Source organism: Artemia franciscana, chromosome 1 (genome assembly GCF_032884065.1).
Source record: "Artemia franciscana chromosome 1, ASM3288406v1, whole genome shotgun sequence".
In the NCBI taxonomy this organism is placed as follows: Eukaryota; Metazoa; Arthropoda; class Branchiopoda; order Anostraca; family Artemiidae; genus Artemia; species Artemia franciscana.
Window position 1 is genome coordinate 47,136,091 of NC_088863.1, and position 18,530 is coordinate 47,154,620.

Sequence of the window (18,530 nt, forward strand, 5' to 3'; positions counted from 1 at the left end):
GAGAGTGGGCGACTTCTCGGTTGAAAAAAAAAAAAAAAACAACAACAAAAAGTCAAAATATTCAACAATTATGAAAGAAAAGGCAGTGGTATACTGGATAAAGTAGCCTACATAGAGGTTTATTTCAAGAGATCGGCTTCCAATGCTACCCACTTAGTAAAGCAACTAGAGAGAAAAAGTTTAAATATGTTAAGACGTGTAACTATGTGGTATAATAAAACGAAAATTAAATTAATTGGTCCTTCATTAGATCTGACCAGCATATCCAACTGAAAGAGACCTCCAGGAATGCGATTAAAGCTAGCCAACTAGGTGAGTTTGAGCAATACAACGTTACAACAAGTGCCCCGAGCGACGAATCCGGGAATGTCTTTAGAATACGATTCAGCTGTTTAAAATTTGCTCAAATTTGCCAGGTCATTGCTTGTCTTCTTGAATTTAAGATAAAATGATATTAATGGCAGTAAAACGAGATTCATTTGATTAAGCAACCTAATTATGCAGGAGGTCGTTTGGGGGAACAACCAGAAACGTATACAATCTATTCTTCGTTTTGTTGGAGAGGAAACCATTGTTTTTCGGCAAAAGTATTTAGCTGCATTGATTATATATGTTTAATTAGGGTTTAATTGCTTCAATGATTTTGTTGGCATATGTTATAGTTAGGATTCAATATTAAACGAGACTCACTTAGCATTACCAGAATCAAAATGATAATTGCAAAATAGAGAAAAACTGTTCAGTCTGTTTAATTGTTTCAATGTGGCTGTTTAAATCGAAGACAGTATATTGCCTTTATGTTGTTTACTTGATGAAACTAATATATTTAAAATCAGCATCAAAATGCGATTCTTTTGATGTAACTATTGTTACAAAATCCCGTTTTCTAGAGTTTTGTTTACTATTGAGCCGGGTCGCTCCTCACTACAGTTCGTTACCACGAACTGTTTGAAAATATACAGCCCTTACATTAGAAACTATGTTAATCTTAAATTAATTTTTTGGAGAAAAAAAATTTGGTAATAGTAGCTCCAATTCACCGCTTTTTAATCAACATAATGAATATTTGCTTTCTAAATTTCATTCAGTATCTCTTTCCAAGAGGCGGCAATTACTTCAAGTGGAATGACATTTCCCATTTAGCTGTAAAACATAAAGTTTTTAGTTGAATTGGAAAATTTCTTGGAATTCCAACTAATTTACTGATCAATAATGGACTTTCCACGCCGTAAAAGGTAAATGAACTACCAAAGTATAAATTCTTTTGGCTCGTAAAAATAAGTTACAAAATAAGTAAAACGCCAAATTAAAATGAGCTTTGGTAATCCAGGAAATTTTTGCTCATTTTATTACAAACAAAACAAGATCAACTTAGCTACAAATAATACTTTTTACCCCAATTGGAAAACCAAAAATATGCGAAAATTATACATATTTCTTACATTTACATTATGATACATTTCCTATGAAAACTATTTCTCTAAAACGTCCCCCTTCTAGAAATTAGTTTGCACACCTGTTTTGAAAAATTGTGGTAGAAAATATAAATTTTATTTAAAATCAGACTCAAAATCAACGAGTTCCCTGATTGCGATTTCTTTTAATCAATCATTCATTCAAATATTTAAAAACACAAAAAAGGGCGGAATTTTGTTATATTTGGGAAAATCCTGTCCCCTATCCATAAACACAAGTCTTATTTATACATTGTAATTGTTAATTAATATTTTAGGAACTTGTTCTAGGAAAAAAAAAATCAAGATAATGCTAAAGTTTGTTTTAGTAAAATGAATTACAATTGAGAGGCTGAAGCACCTAACTAACTCGTACATTACTTCTCCATTAAATAATAGGTAGGCTACATCGCAAAACTGTTAACCAAGGTATCACTTCTCTCTGTCGATGCTTTTGAACACGAAGCTTTCAAACATAATTTTCTTTCAAGCATAATTTACCATAACTACGGACATTCTCCTTATTTTATCCAAAAAAGGTTTCTCCTAATTATTATTTGTGGGGACAGAATAATAAATTGAACAGAATAATTATTTTGGATTAAAATGTGGGCCGGGATATTTCATTTTTACGATACTTCGGCAAATTCAAAAGACTGCTTTGGAAGTTCAGATTGGGACAATCTGAAAGACACGTATTAGAAAGACAGTGTTAGAAACTAATACAAAAAGGTATTCTAGCAAAACATGGTACATACACTGTTAAATATGACACCACTAGACCAGGAGACCAGGTTTGCACTATAAAGTTTCGTAACGAACGCTTTCAAAAACTTTCTTTGTGCCAAATAGCGTTGGACTCCAGAGTAAAAAAAAAAAAAAAAAAAAAAAAAAAAAAAACAATGGCGATTCCCAAGGTGGATTTTTCATTTCGACCAAACGCCATTTTCGAGGGTTTAGGCACTTTTGAAAATTCCTATAAATCTGATTTTAAAATTGCATTTTAGTAATTTTAGCCGTTGTTTGTTCTTCAATATGATGCGTTTACTGCTATAATCAAGATAATAAATACCAAACAAAAAACGAGAGCATTTAACATCTAGTTTATTTTGTGCTTCTGTAGTTTGCCTTTTTCTCGTATGCAGCAGTCTCTGACGGAAACAGCAATATATTAAAAGTACATTAACTACAATCAAGCTAAGTAAATAATTAAATAATAAAATTTCAATTTACTTTGATCAGCTTAATTAGGTCAATTTAATTAAATTATCTACAATCGTATTCGGCACTCGTTCCATGTCGATAACGCAAGATTGCTTAAACTAACGTTATTGTGTTGCGAAAGCAACACTTTGGTTTTGTCGTGTTTTTTTTTTTTTCTTGTTCCTAGCACCCCGATTTCTGCTTATTCCTAGAAAGTGGTAAGGGTCCAACCTCTGCGGTTTTTACGGAGTGTGGACATTAGGCCGGATTGATGAATATGACTTTACATTTTGGAAAGCTTCGTAGAACTCTTGCCTGGGGCCAAAAAGGATGGTTTTTGCTTGTCCTTGAGCCAGAGCCTATAGTGTGTGAAGTGAAGAGGAGTTGTATAGCCTATGTCAGAGAGGACTATCTGAAGTTATGCAACCAAGCTTTCGTTTCATCAAACCATGTTTCTGCTTTCGAGTGGAAAGCCCCGTTCTAGCAGGCAAGCAGACAGGCACCAGTTTCAAATTGAAGATGGACTAAAATCTATAAGTGTTAAATATATGCGACAGTTACCCTGCCCCACAACCAATATATCTTCTTTGAGTGATAAATAGAAAAATTTAGAGAAGCAAAAAAGCGGCATTTTCCCACGGGTCCGAAAGTGCTGCCATCTATTGTTTCTACCCATTTCTGTTCGTGATTTCAGCTGAGTTTATCATTCGGTTTTTCGCACTTGGGATTACGGTAGAGAAATGGTATCAGATGTGCCTCTTAAACTTTAAAAGTTCTCTCATTGCTAAAGAAATTAGAGTTTATCCTTTGCTCCTTTCTAAGTGATGACGTTAGAAAGTTGGCCTACGGCAAAAAAGTCAACTTTTGAACTAAGACAGATAGATTTTTTTTTCGAAGGCAGTCGATAGCTTTTGATGAGCTGATCAAAGTAAATGTCATCCATTTTTTTGTACAAAAATTCCTTCATGAGATATACCAGTTTGAAAGTTTAAAGGGGTTGACAACTTCAGTAGTAAGGTACACGCTGAAACCAAAAATAGGCCGATACCAATTGTGAGACATATAGGGGAGTTATAAGCAACAGTCGGCTTATAAAATAGTCGGCCTATTTTTTGTTTCCGTTGTATTTGATGGTAAGACCAATCTGGTTCCAGTGGTAAGACATGTAGGGGACTTGTAAGTAATAATCGGCTGTAAGGCTACAATCATCTTTAGCAATGAGGAGTTTGCAACTTTTGCGAGTTGATGTACCTAGTATGTATTTTAGCATCCTTACAGATTAACAACTTCAGCGTTTAGTCGCAGCGAGGAAACAAAACCAAAGTGTTGCTCTCGCAACACTTTACTCGGCGAAGCCGAGCAAAGGTTGCCGCAACACCTCACGTTACCCATGCAACGTAATCTAGTTTAGTGTCTAGTAATATAGGAGTTTTAGGATACAAACTAGTAGAAGTCGAGTTATCTGCTTAGTAAATGTACAGATTACAGAAATTAAGGCAAATTTACTCCCCTCCTAGTAAATTTTCTTAGCGGTGTCCATGTTGATATAAAACACTAAGCATTCGAGGAGGGTTGCGGAAGAGGAGTCTCTGGTAGTTCGAGTCAGCTGATATTATGCCCTCAGTCAGTATCAAGCTGCTAAGCCATTCATTCTTAGACAAAATTAAATAAAAAAACTAGTTTTTTTAACTGAAAGTAAGGAGCGACATTAAAACTTAAAACGAACAGAAATTACTCCGTATATGAAATGGGTTGTCCCCTCCGCAGTCCCACGCTCTTTACGCTAAAGTTTGACTCTTTGCCACAATTCTACTTTTTAAAACAACTAAAAACTTTAGCGTAAAGAGCGTGGGACTGCGAAGGGGACAACCCATTTCATATACGGAGTAATTTCTGTTCGTTTTAAGTTTTAATGTCGCTCCTTACTTTCAGTTAAAAAAACTAGTTTTTTTTTATTTAATTTCTGAACGTTTTTTAATTAATGCATGTTTGATTTTGGCTCTCCGCACATAAATTATTGAAATGAAATTAGTATATTAATTTTTTTTTGGCTAAATGGCTTTCTCTTAGTTTTGATCAGACGATTTTGAGAAATAAGGGGTGGGGAAGGAGGCCTAGCTGCCCTCCAATTTTTCGGTTACTTAAAAAGGCTACTAGAACTTTTAATATTCAACGAACGTTTTTATTAGTAAAAAATATACGTAACTTAAGAATTAACTTACGTAACAAACTTTTATATTCTTATATTTTTATTATGTGTACGAGGGGGTTTGTACCCTCGTTAATACCTCGCTCTTTACACTAAATCGTAAGTTTTGTTCCAATTCTTAAAAATGACCCCTGAATCAAATAGGCCGTAGAATAAATAGTTGAAATCACTAAAAATATTTTAGCATAAAGAGCGAGGTATTTATCTCCTCCTAAATACCTCGCTCTTTATGCTAAAGTATTTTTAGAACCCTACATATGCGTAATAATCTCTGTTTGTTTTAAATTTCAATGCTATTCCTTACTTTCATTTGAAAAAACGTTTTCATGTTTATTTTTTCATTGTTTTTTTTTTTTATAGTAATGCTAGAAAATCCTGCGCACTTTTCATTGAATTTTTTCCCCCACGGCATATTTCTCCAAGGAAAGATCCTCCCACATAGCCCCCTCCCTCAACCCTACCGCCAAAACCAAAAAAATCCCCCTGAAAACGTCTGTACACTTCCCAATAACCATTATTATATGTAAACACTGGTTGAAGTTTGTAACTTGCAACCCCTCCCCCAGGGACTGTGGGGGAGTAAGTCATCCCCAAAAACATAGTTATTAAGATTTTCGACTATGCCAAACAAAATGGCTATCTCAAAATTTTGATCCGTTGACTTTGGGGAAAAAATGAGCGTGGGAGGGGGCCTAGATGCCCTCTAATTTTTTTGGTCACTTAAAAAGGGCACTAGAACTTTTCATTTCCGTTAGAATGAGCCCTCTTGCGACATTCTAGGGCCACTTGGTCTATACGATGACTCCTGGGAAAAAAAACAAAAAAAAAACAAAAAAACAAACAAATAAACACGCACCCGTGATTTGTCTTCTGGCAAAAAATGCAAAATTCCACATTTTTGTAGATAGGAGCTTGAAACTTCTACAGTAGGGTTCTCTGATACGCTGAACCTGATGGTGTCATTTTCGTTAAGATCCTACGACTTTTAGGGGGTGTTTCCCCCTATTTTCCTAAATAAGGCAAATTTTCTCAGGCTCGTAACTTTTGATGGCTAAGACTAAACTTGATGAAACTTATATATTTAAAATCAGCATTAAAATGCGATTCTTTTGATGTAGCTATTTATATCAAAATTCAATTTTTTAGAGTTTTGGTTACTATTGAGCCGGATCGCTCCTTACTACAGTTCGTTACCACGAACTGTTTGACAAGCGTGTTTTTGTGTTTAAGCTCCCGCTCTTCCGCCAAACATGCAAAGCATTAAAGAAAGACAGGCACATTTCAGCTAGCTTATCTATAAACGGAGTAGGAAAGAATTTTTCCACCTTTCGATACTCCAGTTTTCCGAAATGGCTGAATTCTTGAACCAAATTCCTGAGAATGGCTCTGTCAAGCGGCAACGAGTTTAAACAGCAAACTTCTTTTGTTCCAAAAGAAGTGAAAGTTTTTTTTTTAACACTCCTATCAATATTGCCAAAGGATTAATTCAAAGTATACCTTCGGATAATTATTTTCAGCTACACTTAATTTTAGCAAGCGTTTTTAAATGAGAAGCGTAAAATTTTCGTAAAGGGTCTTTGACCGTAGATCTGACGTTCCAATCCACAGGCCAATAACTTTTAGAGAACCGTTAAAAACCTAACATTGGAACTTCCTATTCCCTCTCTCTCTCTTGAGAAAAAACCCGATCGTTATTTTGTAGAAATAAACAGGTGGGTATGCTAAAGCAATACGTAACACATGCATAGGTCATCGAACGAAAAGAAAAATCAAAAGTTGTATAACCAGCCTGGTACCCAGAAGCCAATATCGCAAATCTGCAAGAAAATAACAAGCGACCTTCATGACGCTATCACTTCACTAATCACTCGGTGTTAAACTAATATAGAAAAATTATTTTGATTTATGCTCACTAAAATTTTAATTCGGTGAGTACGAGGAAAATGGAAGATTAATATTGGACTACGTAACGTTTGTTAATTCTCAACCATAAAAACTTGATGGTTTTCCTCAACGTATCCCTTTAAAGTTTGCATGGGAAGCATGCCAACATTTCACTGCTAATTTTCGGTTTCATTGTGGGATGGTTTTAAAATAAAGACAAATACTATATTTTGCTCGCCGACTGTGTAATATTCAACTTTGATCGAATACAGAAATTTAGCATTTTGGATAAGATTACGCAAAAATGGTCACATTATTATGGATCCACCTAAAATTATATTGTGATTGAGAATTCCGCCTTTTATTAGAACGAAGCATACGTGAATAAGCCATTTCTTTCTTCGCAAGAGCAAAAAAAAAGAAAAAGAAAAAAAGCATAGCAAAGAAGAATCTAAAAAAGTCAAATCATAAGCTGTCTTCTTTCCACTTTGCCACGTCTCTTTTAAGTAAATGATTCTTTACAACAACTTGCTACTGGTTCCTCCAGCAATAAAGAAAATCTCCACTCTAAATCGGAGGTCTAAAAATGCAATATACTATAACTTCCAAGCAGTAAAATATACACAAGAGATCTGCTCTTCAAAACATTTGAAATTCAATTTTAGCAGAGACCACACCATCCTACACTAGCTACAGGTCTGATCTACCGTCACAGATAAAGTTCAGCGACCCCGTGGGCAGTGGCGGATCCAGAGGGGGCACACCCTCCCTCTGACGTAGTGGTGGATTTGTGGTTGGGTGGGCTTGCTATGGTTTGGGGGTTGGAAAGATTTTTTTTTTAATTGGTTTTTAACAGTTTAGTCTTTAATAGGTTTTTAGTTATTAAGATTGCTTCTTTTTGCAAACAAGTTTGAAACAAGGTTTTAGTTACTTTGTGAGGTCTCTATTAAATTGTCCCTAAATGTGTATATTTTTTTTTTTTTTTTTTTTTTTGGCTGTCTGATTAGGTTTTTTGGGTTTGCTTTGTTTGCGAAACTTGATGGTTTTTACAACATTTTTATGGCACTTGGTATTAACCAAGTGACATATAGCAGTCGGTCTGTCGGATCTTCTGTCGGTCTGTCGGTCTGTCTGTCGGTCCCGGTTTTGCTACTTTAGGCACTTCCAGGTAAGCTAGGACGATGAAATTTGGCAAGCGTATCAGGGACCGGACCAGATTAAATTAGAAATAGTCGTTTTCCCGATTTGACCATCTGGGGGGGGGGAGTGGGGGCCCGGTTAATTCGCAAAAAATATAAAAAATGAAGTATTTTTAACTTATCAGCGGGTATTTGGATCTTAATGAAATTTGATGTTTGGAATGATATTGTGTCTTAGAGCTCTTATTTTAAATCCCGACCGGATCTGATGACATTGGGGGGAGTCGGAGGGGGAAAACCTAAAGTCCCGGTTTTGCTACTTTAGGCACTTCCAGGTAAGCTAGGACGATGAAATTTGGCAAGCGTATCAGGGACCGGACCAGATTGAATTAGAAATAGTCGTTTTCCCGATTTGACCATCTGGAGGGGGGGAGTAGGGGCCGGTTAATTCGGAAAAATAGAAAAAATGAAGTATTTTTAACTTATGAGCGGGTGATTGGATCTTAATGAAATTTGATGTTTGGAATGATATTGTGTCTCAGAGCTCTTATTTTAAATCCTGACTGGGTCTGATGACATTGGGGGGAGTTGGAGGGGGGAAACCTAAAATCTTGGAAAACACTTAGAGTAGAGGGATCGGGATGAAACTTGATGGGAAAAATAAGCGCAAGTCCCAGATACATGATTGACATAATCGGAACTTATTTGTTCTCTTTGGGGTAGTTGGGGGGGGGGAGTAAGTCTTAAAAATTAGAAAAATGAGGTATTTTAAACTTACGAGCGGGTGATCGGATCTCAATGAAATTTGATGTTTAGAAGGATATCGTGTCTTAGAGCTCTTATTTTAAATCCCGACCAGATCTGGTGATGGGGGCGGGGAGTTGGGAGGGGGAACCTAAAACTTGGAAAACACTTAAGAGTGGAGGGATCGGGATGAAACATGGTGGGAAAAATAAACACAAGTCCTAGATAGATGATTGACATAAACGGAACGGATCCGCTCTCTTTTGGGTATTTGGGGGGGGGGGTTAATTCTGAAAAATTAGAAAAAATGAGGTATTTTAACTTACGAACGGGTGATTGGATATCCATGAAATTTGATTTTTAGAAGGATATCGTGGCTCAAAGCTCTTATTTTAAATCCTGACCGGATCTGGTGACATTGGGGGAAGTTTGGGGTGGGGAGACCTAAAATGATGGGAAACGCTTAGATTGGAGGGATTGGGATGAAACTTGGTTGGAAAAATAAGCAAAAGTCTTGGATACGTAATTTACATAATTGGAACGGATCCGCTCAATTGCGGGGGGGGGGGGGGGTAATTCTGAAAAATAAGAAAAATAACGTATTTTTAACTTACGAAGGAGTGATCGGATCTTCATGAAACTTCATAATTAGAAGGACCTCGTAACTCTGATATCTTATTTTAAATCTCAACCGGATCAAACGTAATTGGGGGGGGGGCAGTTGGGGGGACCGGAAATCTTAGAAAATACTTAAAGCGGTGAGATCAGGATGATACTGGATGGGAAGAATAGAAACCTGTCTAAGATACGTGACTGACATAACTGGACCGGATCTGCTCTCTTTGGTGGAATTGGGAGGGGGGAGGTAATTTTGAAAATTGAGGTATTTGTAACTTACGAAAGGGTGACCAGATCTTAATGAAATTTGATATTTAGAAGGATCTTGTGCTATAAAGTTTAACTTTAGGTTCTGACCTTCTCACAAGTGCCAAATGAGCTCTTGGCTCTTGGCTCTTCCGACCTCGTACCATATGAGCTCTCGGCTCTTCCGACCTCGTACAATATGAGCTCTCGGCTCTTCCGACCTCGTCACAAGTGCCATATGAGCTCTTAGCTCTTGTTTTAGGGGATTTGTATAAATTTAGCATGTTTTTGAGCAAATGGTGGCCACTTTACTGCCTATTTTCATCTAATTTAAGCTCTACATTATATGATATATCACCTTTGTTCATTCTAAAACATTAAAATAAAGGATATGCATTTTAGAACTTTAATAAAGGTTCGTATAAGTATATACTTAAAACTAAGTATATGAGGCAAAATACTCCTTCAAAGGTTGGATTAATCATTTAAGAAGTATTGATTCTCGAAAAATTGTTTATAAAAAAGGCAAATATTCATGTGTTTTTCTGTCTAGCTGGTATAGACGGGTCTCTGAATTCTCAGTTTGAATCGGTGGAATGGTATTGATTCTTTTCAAACATTTAAAGATAAAAATGTAAATGATAAAAACGGGAAATTCACACAACTTGAGTTAACCACTGATGCAGCTGCAATATTACTTCAGAATTTCTCACCTTCTCAATACAAAATATAAAGTCACAAAATATAGTTATGTTTTTCTATAGGGGTTGCATATATTTGTCCATAAAACTGTCTCAACTGCTATATATACCACTGAGGATTGTTATACTTATTTTGAAGCATTCCATTCAATCATATTTCCAAGATTTTTTATTTATAAATCAAAATTTTTACAGGACAATTCTCTTACTTAATGCTAAATCTGAGTCAAATTTCAAATTTTTATATTTATACTCAACAAACATATCAAGATTTAAACGTTTCGATTGAATTTATAAAATCTCAAGATTAAAAAAAAAAAATAGAATCTCCACAGCCTGTAACCCTGAGAATTTAAATCACCAATCTATACCTATCAAATACAAAGATACCAAACACATAATTATTTGTTTTTTAAGTAGTATTCGACTCATATACTTGGTTTGAAGCACATACCTACATGCATCTTTATTAGAGTTCCTATTTTTCCGACAATTCTGGTCTTTTTTCGAATATTTTAGGATCAATAGAAGAGGAAACACTAACGAAGAGTTCTAACATTACAGGACTCTAGACTGGCAGGATTGGCCATTATAAACGCTCATCGAAACATTGAGGTAGACATCGACCGTGTAGTAAGTAGATATGGCGAGAGTGGAAATAGAGAAATGGACGTTTTCTTGTAAGACTGTGAATTCCATAATTTAAGTGAAATATGTTGAACTTTGAAAAGCGGAAAGATACGCTAAGTTGTTATGAAAAGTAAAATTTTGATTATTAAATTTTTGAGATTTCGTCGAAGTTGACACTTTTTATTTTATCGAAGTTGACTATTTAAAAAAAAAAACAGTGATTAGTTTAATGCTTTATTGCCTATACTTAAAACCTTCGTTTTAAATGTCTTCAATGCGTTTCTATTACTTTGTTCTGTTTTTCTTGTTACACCCCTAAAAGAACTAGTATTTGATGTTTAATATATCTTTTACGAATATAAAAGTTCTGTCTTTATCCTCGTTTCCCACCCTTCATTACTATCATAGTTACTAAGCGATGCCACTAAGTTAGGCGACATGCTAAATGATTTTACCTATACAAATTGTCAAAAAGAGCGCATGACCCGAAAAGATGGTTCAATACTCTTTTTTTTTACACTAAAAAGCTTAACTCAATCGCTATAGTGGTCAGAAGTGCAAAGACAAAAAATTATGCAGAAAAAATTAAACATCATATTTCTTTTATAGTTGGCGAACAGCTTTTTTTTATGGCGGGGTGGTTTTTATAACTTACTATTTTTTTATCAATATTTTTATACCATTTTAATTTCAACAGATTTATTAGAACTTTAATCCTCGCCAGGTTTTAGATTAAATTTACGACCATTCCACTACCTACCTACGACACATAATTGCCAAGGTTCCCTTTAAATTGCAGGTATTTCTTTGTTCGAAGGTTATCGAAGCAACCTATTGTGCCCTCCCCCCCCCTAAAGAGAACCATGGATCTGCCCCATGCCTGTGGAGGGCCTTCCATGTTCTTTTCGTGACCCAATCCAAGAAATGTAATTGGAGTTATTTTTAATTTTTCAGGAAAGTAAAAAAGCTTTTAGGGTTATCACCGGAAAGCCCTTCCGAAGATCTGGAAAACAGAAGAACTTGCAAAAGCTGAACTACTACCTTGCTTTTTTGCCATGTCTTTTCTAAATATCTTCGTGCCCAAAGTAAAAAAAAATAAAAATAAAATATAACCGACATTTTTTGTAATGCTAAAGAATGGTTAAAATAAGTTTTTAGGGTATTCCCCCGAAAATGCTTCAAAAGAACTGGGTGAGAAAAAAAAACAAACAAAAAAAACACATCCACGAACACTGCTATGATGAATACTCTGGCTTCATTCTAATACACGGTGAGTACAAATTTGTGCAATAGTCTTTACGCTAAAAGCGCTCAAACGTTTTTCTCGATCACCAGGTGTTCTCTTCATCTTATGAAATAAATAAACCTTTATAAGTGCAGCCAGACGACAAAGATTATTCCGAGGCCAGTTTTCAAAGCAAAAATACGGATATAGAGTTGCATGAATACGAGTTTTCCTATCTAATCCAGTCATTCTGGCTTTCACTTTCAATCATGTCTCAACTATTGCAGCCAAAAACATCGACAGCAACCAAGCAGCATCAAATATACAGTGATTACGCTAAAGCTCTTTACGCTAAAGTATGACTCTTTCTCTCAATCCTACTTAATAAAACAACAAATATCTTTAGCGTAAAGAACGGGACGTTGACGAAGGAACAGCCCCTTTCCTACACGGAGTAATTTCTGTTCGTTTTAAGCTTTAATGTCGCTCCTTACTTTCAGTTCAAAAAAAAACTTGTTTTTTTTTTGTTTAATTTCTGAACGTTTTTGAATTAATGCATGTTTGATTTTGGCTCTCCACAAATGAATAATTAAAACGAAATTCGCGTGTTAATTTTTTTTTTGCTAAATGGCTTTCTCTTAGTTTTGATCAGACGATTTTGAGAAAAAGGGTAGGAGAGGAGGCTTAGTTGCCCTCCAATTTTTCGGTTACATAAAAAGGCAATTAGAATTTTTAATTTTTAGCGAACGTTCTTATTAGTAAAAAATATACGTAACTTACAAATTAACTTACGTATCGAAGTTCTATATTCGTATATTTTTACAATTTATATGAGGGGGTTTGCCCCTTCGTTAATACCTCGCTCTTTACACTAAAGCTTTAACTTTGTCCCAATTCTTTAAGATTGACCCCTGAATCACAAAGGCTGTAGAGTAAATAGTTGAAATTATTAAAAATACTTTAGCGTAAAGAGTGAGGTATTTAGGAAGATATGAACCCCCCATATGCGTAATAATCTCTGGTCGTTTTAAGTTTTAATGATGGTCCTTACTTTCAGTGGAAAAATCTTTTTCGTATGTATTTTTTCATTGTTTTTTTTTTAAATAATACTTGAAAATCCTGCGCCTTCTTCATAGAATTTCTCTTCTCCCATGACAAATTCCTCCACTGGAAGATCCTCCCACGTAGCCCCCTCAACTAAATCCCCTCCCCTCAACCTCCTCCCAACCAAAAAAATCCCCCTGAAAAGGTCTGTACACTTCCAAATAACCGTTACTATGTGTAAACGCTGGTCAAAGTTTGTAACTTGCAGCCCCTCCCCCAGGGACTGTGGGGGAGTAAGTCAGCCCCAAAGACATAGTTATTATGTTTTTTTACTATGCTGAACAAAATGGATATCTCAAAATTTTGATCCGTTGACTTTTGGAAAAAAGAGCGTGGTTGGGGGCCTAGGTGCCCTCCAATTTTTTTGGTCACTTAAAAAGGGCACTAGAACTTTTTATTTCCTTTAGAATGAGCCCTCTCTCGACATTCTAGGACGACTTGGTCGATACGATCACCCCTGAAAAAAAAAAGCAAAAACAAACAAACAAATAAACACGCACCCGTGATCGGTCTTGTAGCAAAAAATAAAAAGTTCCACATTTTTTTAAGTAAGAGCTTGAAACTTCTTTTATGAAACTTATATATTTAAAATCAGCATGAAAATCCGATTCTTTTGATGCATCTATTAGCATCAAAATTCCGTTTTTAGAGTTTCGTTTACTATTGAGCCAGGCCGCTCCTTACTACAGTTCGTTACCACGAACTGTTTGATATATATATATATATATGTGTGTGTGTGTATATATAAGTGTATATATATGTATATATATATATATATATATATATATATATATATATATATATATATATATATATATATATATATATATATATATATATATATATATATATATATATATATATATATATATATATATATATATATATATATGTGTGTGTGTGTGTGTGTGTGTGTGTATGTGTGTATGTGTATATGTGTATATGTGTGTGTGTGTATGTGTGTATGTGTGTATGTGTGTATGTGTATATGTGTGTATATATGTGTGTATGTGTGTATGTGTATATGTGTATATGTGTATATGTGTATATGTGTAGTGTATATGTGTATATGTGTGTATATATGTGTGTATATATGTGTGTATATATATGTGTGTGTGTGTGTGTGTGTGTGTGTGTGTGTGTGTGTGTGTGTGTGTGTGTGTGTGTGTGTGTGTGTGTGTGTGTGTGTGTGTGTGTGTGTGTGTTGTGTGTGTGTGTGTGTGTGTGTGTGTGTGTGTGTGTGTGTGTGTGTGTGTGTGTGTGTGTGTGTGTGTGTGTGTGTGTGTGTGTGTGTGTGTGTGTGTGTGTGTGTGTGTGTGTGTGTGTGTGTGTGTGTGTGTGCTGGATATCAACTAGTTCGACTAACACTAAAGATATGTTTCCCAATTAAGTACTGATAAACTCCGAAATAGTTTAAATCATCTAAAAAGTTGAAAAAAAAATTAAAGAAGAAATAATAGCGGGAATAACAGCAAAGACCGAAAAAGAACGGTGTTTTGATGCACCAATTTCTCAACCTGAAATTTCCTCAAGGTTTCTTTCTTAAGAAAAACAATAAAAGAGCTATGGTTAAAACAAAGAAAAAACTATCTCAAATTACAATTATTACTGGCTTTTTCAAGATAAGAAAGCCCATTTATGACTAAAGGGTTTACTTATCTATTTTTTTTTTATTTAAATCAAACAACTAACCATGAGCTGTACATCATTCAGCAATTATCCTTGTACTAAATTTAACAAAGGAGCTGAGCCAAAATAGCATATGGTTGAAAAGTTATTAGATTAATGACGAATTTAAGAGCCTGTCCGACGACATACATAAAAAAGAAGGAAATAGTAGCTTATACTCTTTTATGAGACCTGGATAAAAGATATTTTGACCCCTCTAAGCACAAAATTATATACCCCATTATCCCCCCCCCCAAAAAAAAAACTTTTCGAAATCTTCAAGTCGGTGTCCAAGCCATAAGAAAAAACTTATAATCAACAAACTACTTATAAAACTCACTACTTTTTAATGGAAGCAATTAACTGTAAACAGTCACTGTTACTATTAATACCCGCTTACCGTCAGGATTCAGGCTTAGAAATGAAAAAAAAATGCGGGTAGTCTCTTTTGAGGATCGGAAACCTACTGACTCGGATTACATAATAGAGAAATTCTCACTTAGGTAGCCTGCACATATTATACATCAGTCGACTATTTCCAGATTAGTGATTGGCTGGGAGTTACGGACATTTACGATTACATAAAGTAAGAAATGTCAACGATATACATTGGTTATATGTAAACACTGCAAATCCGGTTTAGATTTTGAACTGGCTTGTAAACTGACCGATTCGTAGGCCTTTTGAGCAATTTTTGTTATGCAGTGTAAAGTGCGATTAAATAAAGTTAAGTGTCAAAAAGTGTGGTAACCCACAAGACACGAATGGATTCAAAAGGTTAACAGCCCCCTTCTCATTGTAAATTGGGTTTGTTTTAAATTTGACTGTTTCACCCCACCCACTGTTATATGAGATATTAAGAGTTCATTTTGGCTCGTTTTAAAATACAAAATTGCTTCACTTCTACTTGAAAAACTTTAGTTTTGGTTTGTATTATTTGACTATACACCATTAGGCTACAAGTGTTCTTTTAGTCAGACACAACTTTTCATTAAATTATAATCAACTATGGAATAATGAGTTTGGTGCAAAGTACAAACGTTCTTTTAGATAAACTAGGAAAATATATCCTTTAAAATGCAAAATATAAAACAGAATTGTTTCTTTTATCAAAACTCAAAAATGAGATTGCACCCCCTCCTATACACAACGAAGGGGAATTAAGATTTGTGCCCCACTCCACACAATTTCAAGACTTACGATTTTCCGCTTTGTTCAATATAACGTGCCTATTTCGCATTTTTTTTAAATTCATACCCTCCTCTTAGTGCTGGGGTTCACCCCAGTTACTAAAAAAAACTTCCATACTTGCCTGTTTCTGTAAGTTTGAAATTGTATAGTGATTCTTGGTTATCAAGTGTCAATAACCAATTCAAATAAAAATAACCCACCCATTAGGGCTGGGCTTCGCCACAGTTACTTAAAAAACACTTAAATACTTGCCTGTTTCTGTAAGTTCGAAATTGTAAAGCGATTTTTGATTATTGAGTAAATTAAAACAAAGATTCATCAACCTTTGCAAGGCTAATGTTGTAATTTGTGAGATAAAGAATAATTATTCAATAATAATATCACATTGACGTTAAAAAATAATTTAATCTTCAAGATACTAGCTACTTTTACGGTTTCGATATTTCTGGAGAAAACCTGGAATAGATTCTCGATTCTAGAGAAGCGAAAATTTGTGATACATTAGAATTATGATTTTAAGCACTGCACCAATTCACTGTTTTCCCTTACCCCTGTTTCCATCCCCTTTTTTGTTAAATAAACTCTAACTTGGAATAGTTGTATATAATTAGTTCCACTTTCCAAAAACCATGTACAATCCAACGGGTCACCCACTTTCAAAAATCGTACATAATATGTGGTATGTGCCTATCGTCGTAAATGTTTGACAAATATGGTTTGAAGTGTACCATGTGTAGTATAAAGACGGACGGTTTGAAAGACGCCTGATATATGGTAAAACAAATGGCGCTCCGAGATGTACACGAGGTGGCAGAGAAAGGAAACCCCCTCGGTTACTTCTTATTGAAGCCCAGTGACACTTATTGAGCGCTTTCCTTGGATCTTATAAATACTATTGACTCAAGCTAGTCCAATTACTTTTGGGTAGATTTAAGGACCTACCAATGAATTTCCTCAGTCTCTGTGAAGAGAGAAAAAGGGGGGCAAATATCGAACTGACCATTTTTTCTGATATTTGACTTTCGCGACAAGTAATAGGTGCAATTCCAAATCGTAAATTATAACTTCAAGATTGATTTTACTGCTTCAATTAAAAACTGTACCAAAAACAAAAATTCATCATCTGTATAATTAAAAGGCAATAATGATAAAATGAAGGACAAATTCGGACATTATGGCTAAATATCTGCGGCCATACTAAGGTTAAAGAAAAAATCCATTTTTCTTTTAACAAGGACCAATGACACCTCTAGCGGTTATACTTTACACCGTTATAATTAACCGCTAGTAGCTTCTTTTTAGAGAGGCAATAACAGTTTTGGATAATTGACTGAGACTTCAGTATGAACCCATTATAGAATAATCCACGTCAAATAATGAGAATTTTAATCTTCACAAGAACTTGCAGGAGTGTGTAGTTCTTTTGCGACATTTAATTTCTTAACGAAGTTTGATGTAAAAAAAAGAAACAAAAAAGAAAAGACAGTATTGCGAAGGATTTATAACTGTCGGTCAGTTAGGTAACGGGATTTCTTACAATTTACTGCTGTCCTCTAGTAATGACAAGATCTCGAGAGGTAGAAGCGTACATTTTCCAACTATCTGAAACCCATTGATAGACCTGGAGCACTCATGAAGACAGGCATCGAAAACTCCAGGTTAGGCTTGAGAGTTCGTCGTGGATCAACGACATATATCTGAAGAACTGTTGCCACATGGAAGAAAATAAACAAGAAATCTGGTTCTTTAAATTAGTTAAGTGGAAACTTACACAGATAGCTATGTGTTTAAAAATTAGAAAAGGCGAGAAGTCAAAATCGAACATAAAGACCCAATAAACAATTATGCCGTTTCGGTAGTAGTAAGCGCCACATTGAAAAAAAACCTGCATGAAAAAATCAGCGAAATGGAATATGGCATAGAGGAATTCAAAGGGTTTAGCTTTTCAGAAGGCTGTACCAACAGGCAAACACTGGCATTAATATCTACAATTAAAACGAGTTGATAACGGAGCAAAGGAGATTGGTAAGGAATATGGTCCAACCAAGAAAAAGCATATGCCTGCCTCGTCTCTTTTGCTTAACCTTAAACTTTGTACTCTTCGCTTTTGCACTGAAAATTTCGAATTCAGAATAAATTCAGCCAAGCTCTCTTCTTCGAAGAACAACTTAAAGCCATGCTACCTGAAAAGAGCTAATGTGGACCTTGTGCTTGTTGCTGGGATTTGTGGCCCATCAGTACTTTCTGACTATATTTCAGGCTCTGATACAAAATACGTGCTCTGAGAAGTATTTAGAGGTATTGGTGGTTTTGCACAGTTATTGACTCCTATTGACATCCTCCCAGCATTGTTTTTCTTTTTTTTTGGTTCAGTCTAAACTTTTCAATTAACAAAGACAAGTTAATGAGGTCACTAATTTATAACAACTTCTTATTCCACTTACTCAAATGGCTCGAAGGAAAAATGAGAACAATACTTGGAGCCAACTGCACGCTAGTTATCGTTCAGGCTGT

The 18,530-nt window shown here is 35.2% G+C and overlaps 1 protein-coding gene across 4 annotated transcripts in view; it reads right to left on the reverse strand.

Annotated features, from left to right (window-relative positions):
- Positions 1-18,530, reverse strand: part of LOC136030681 (uncharacterized) — a 152,292-nt gene that overhangs the window by 107,104 nt on the left and 26,658 nt on the right. The window lies entirely within an intron of this gene.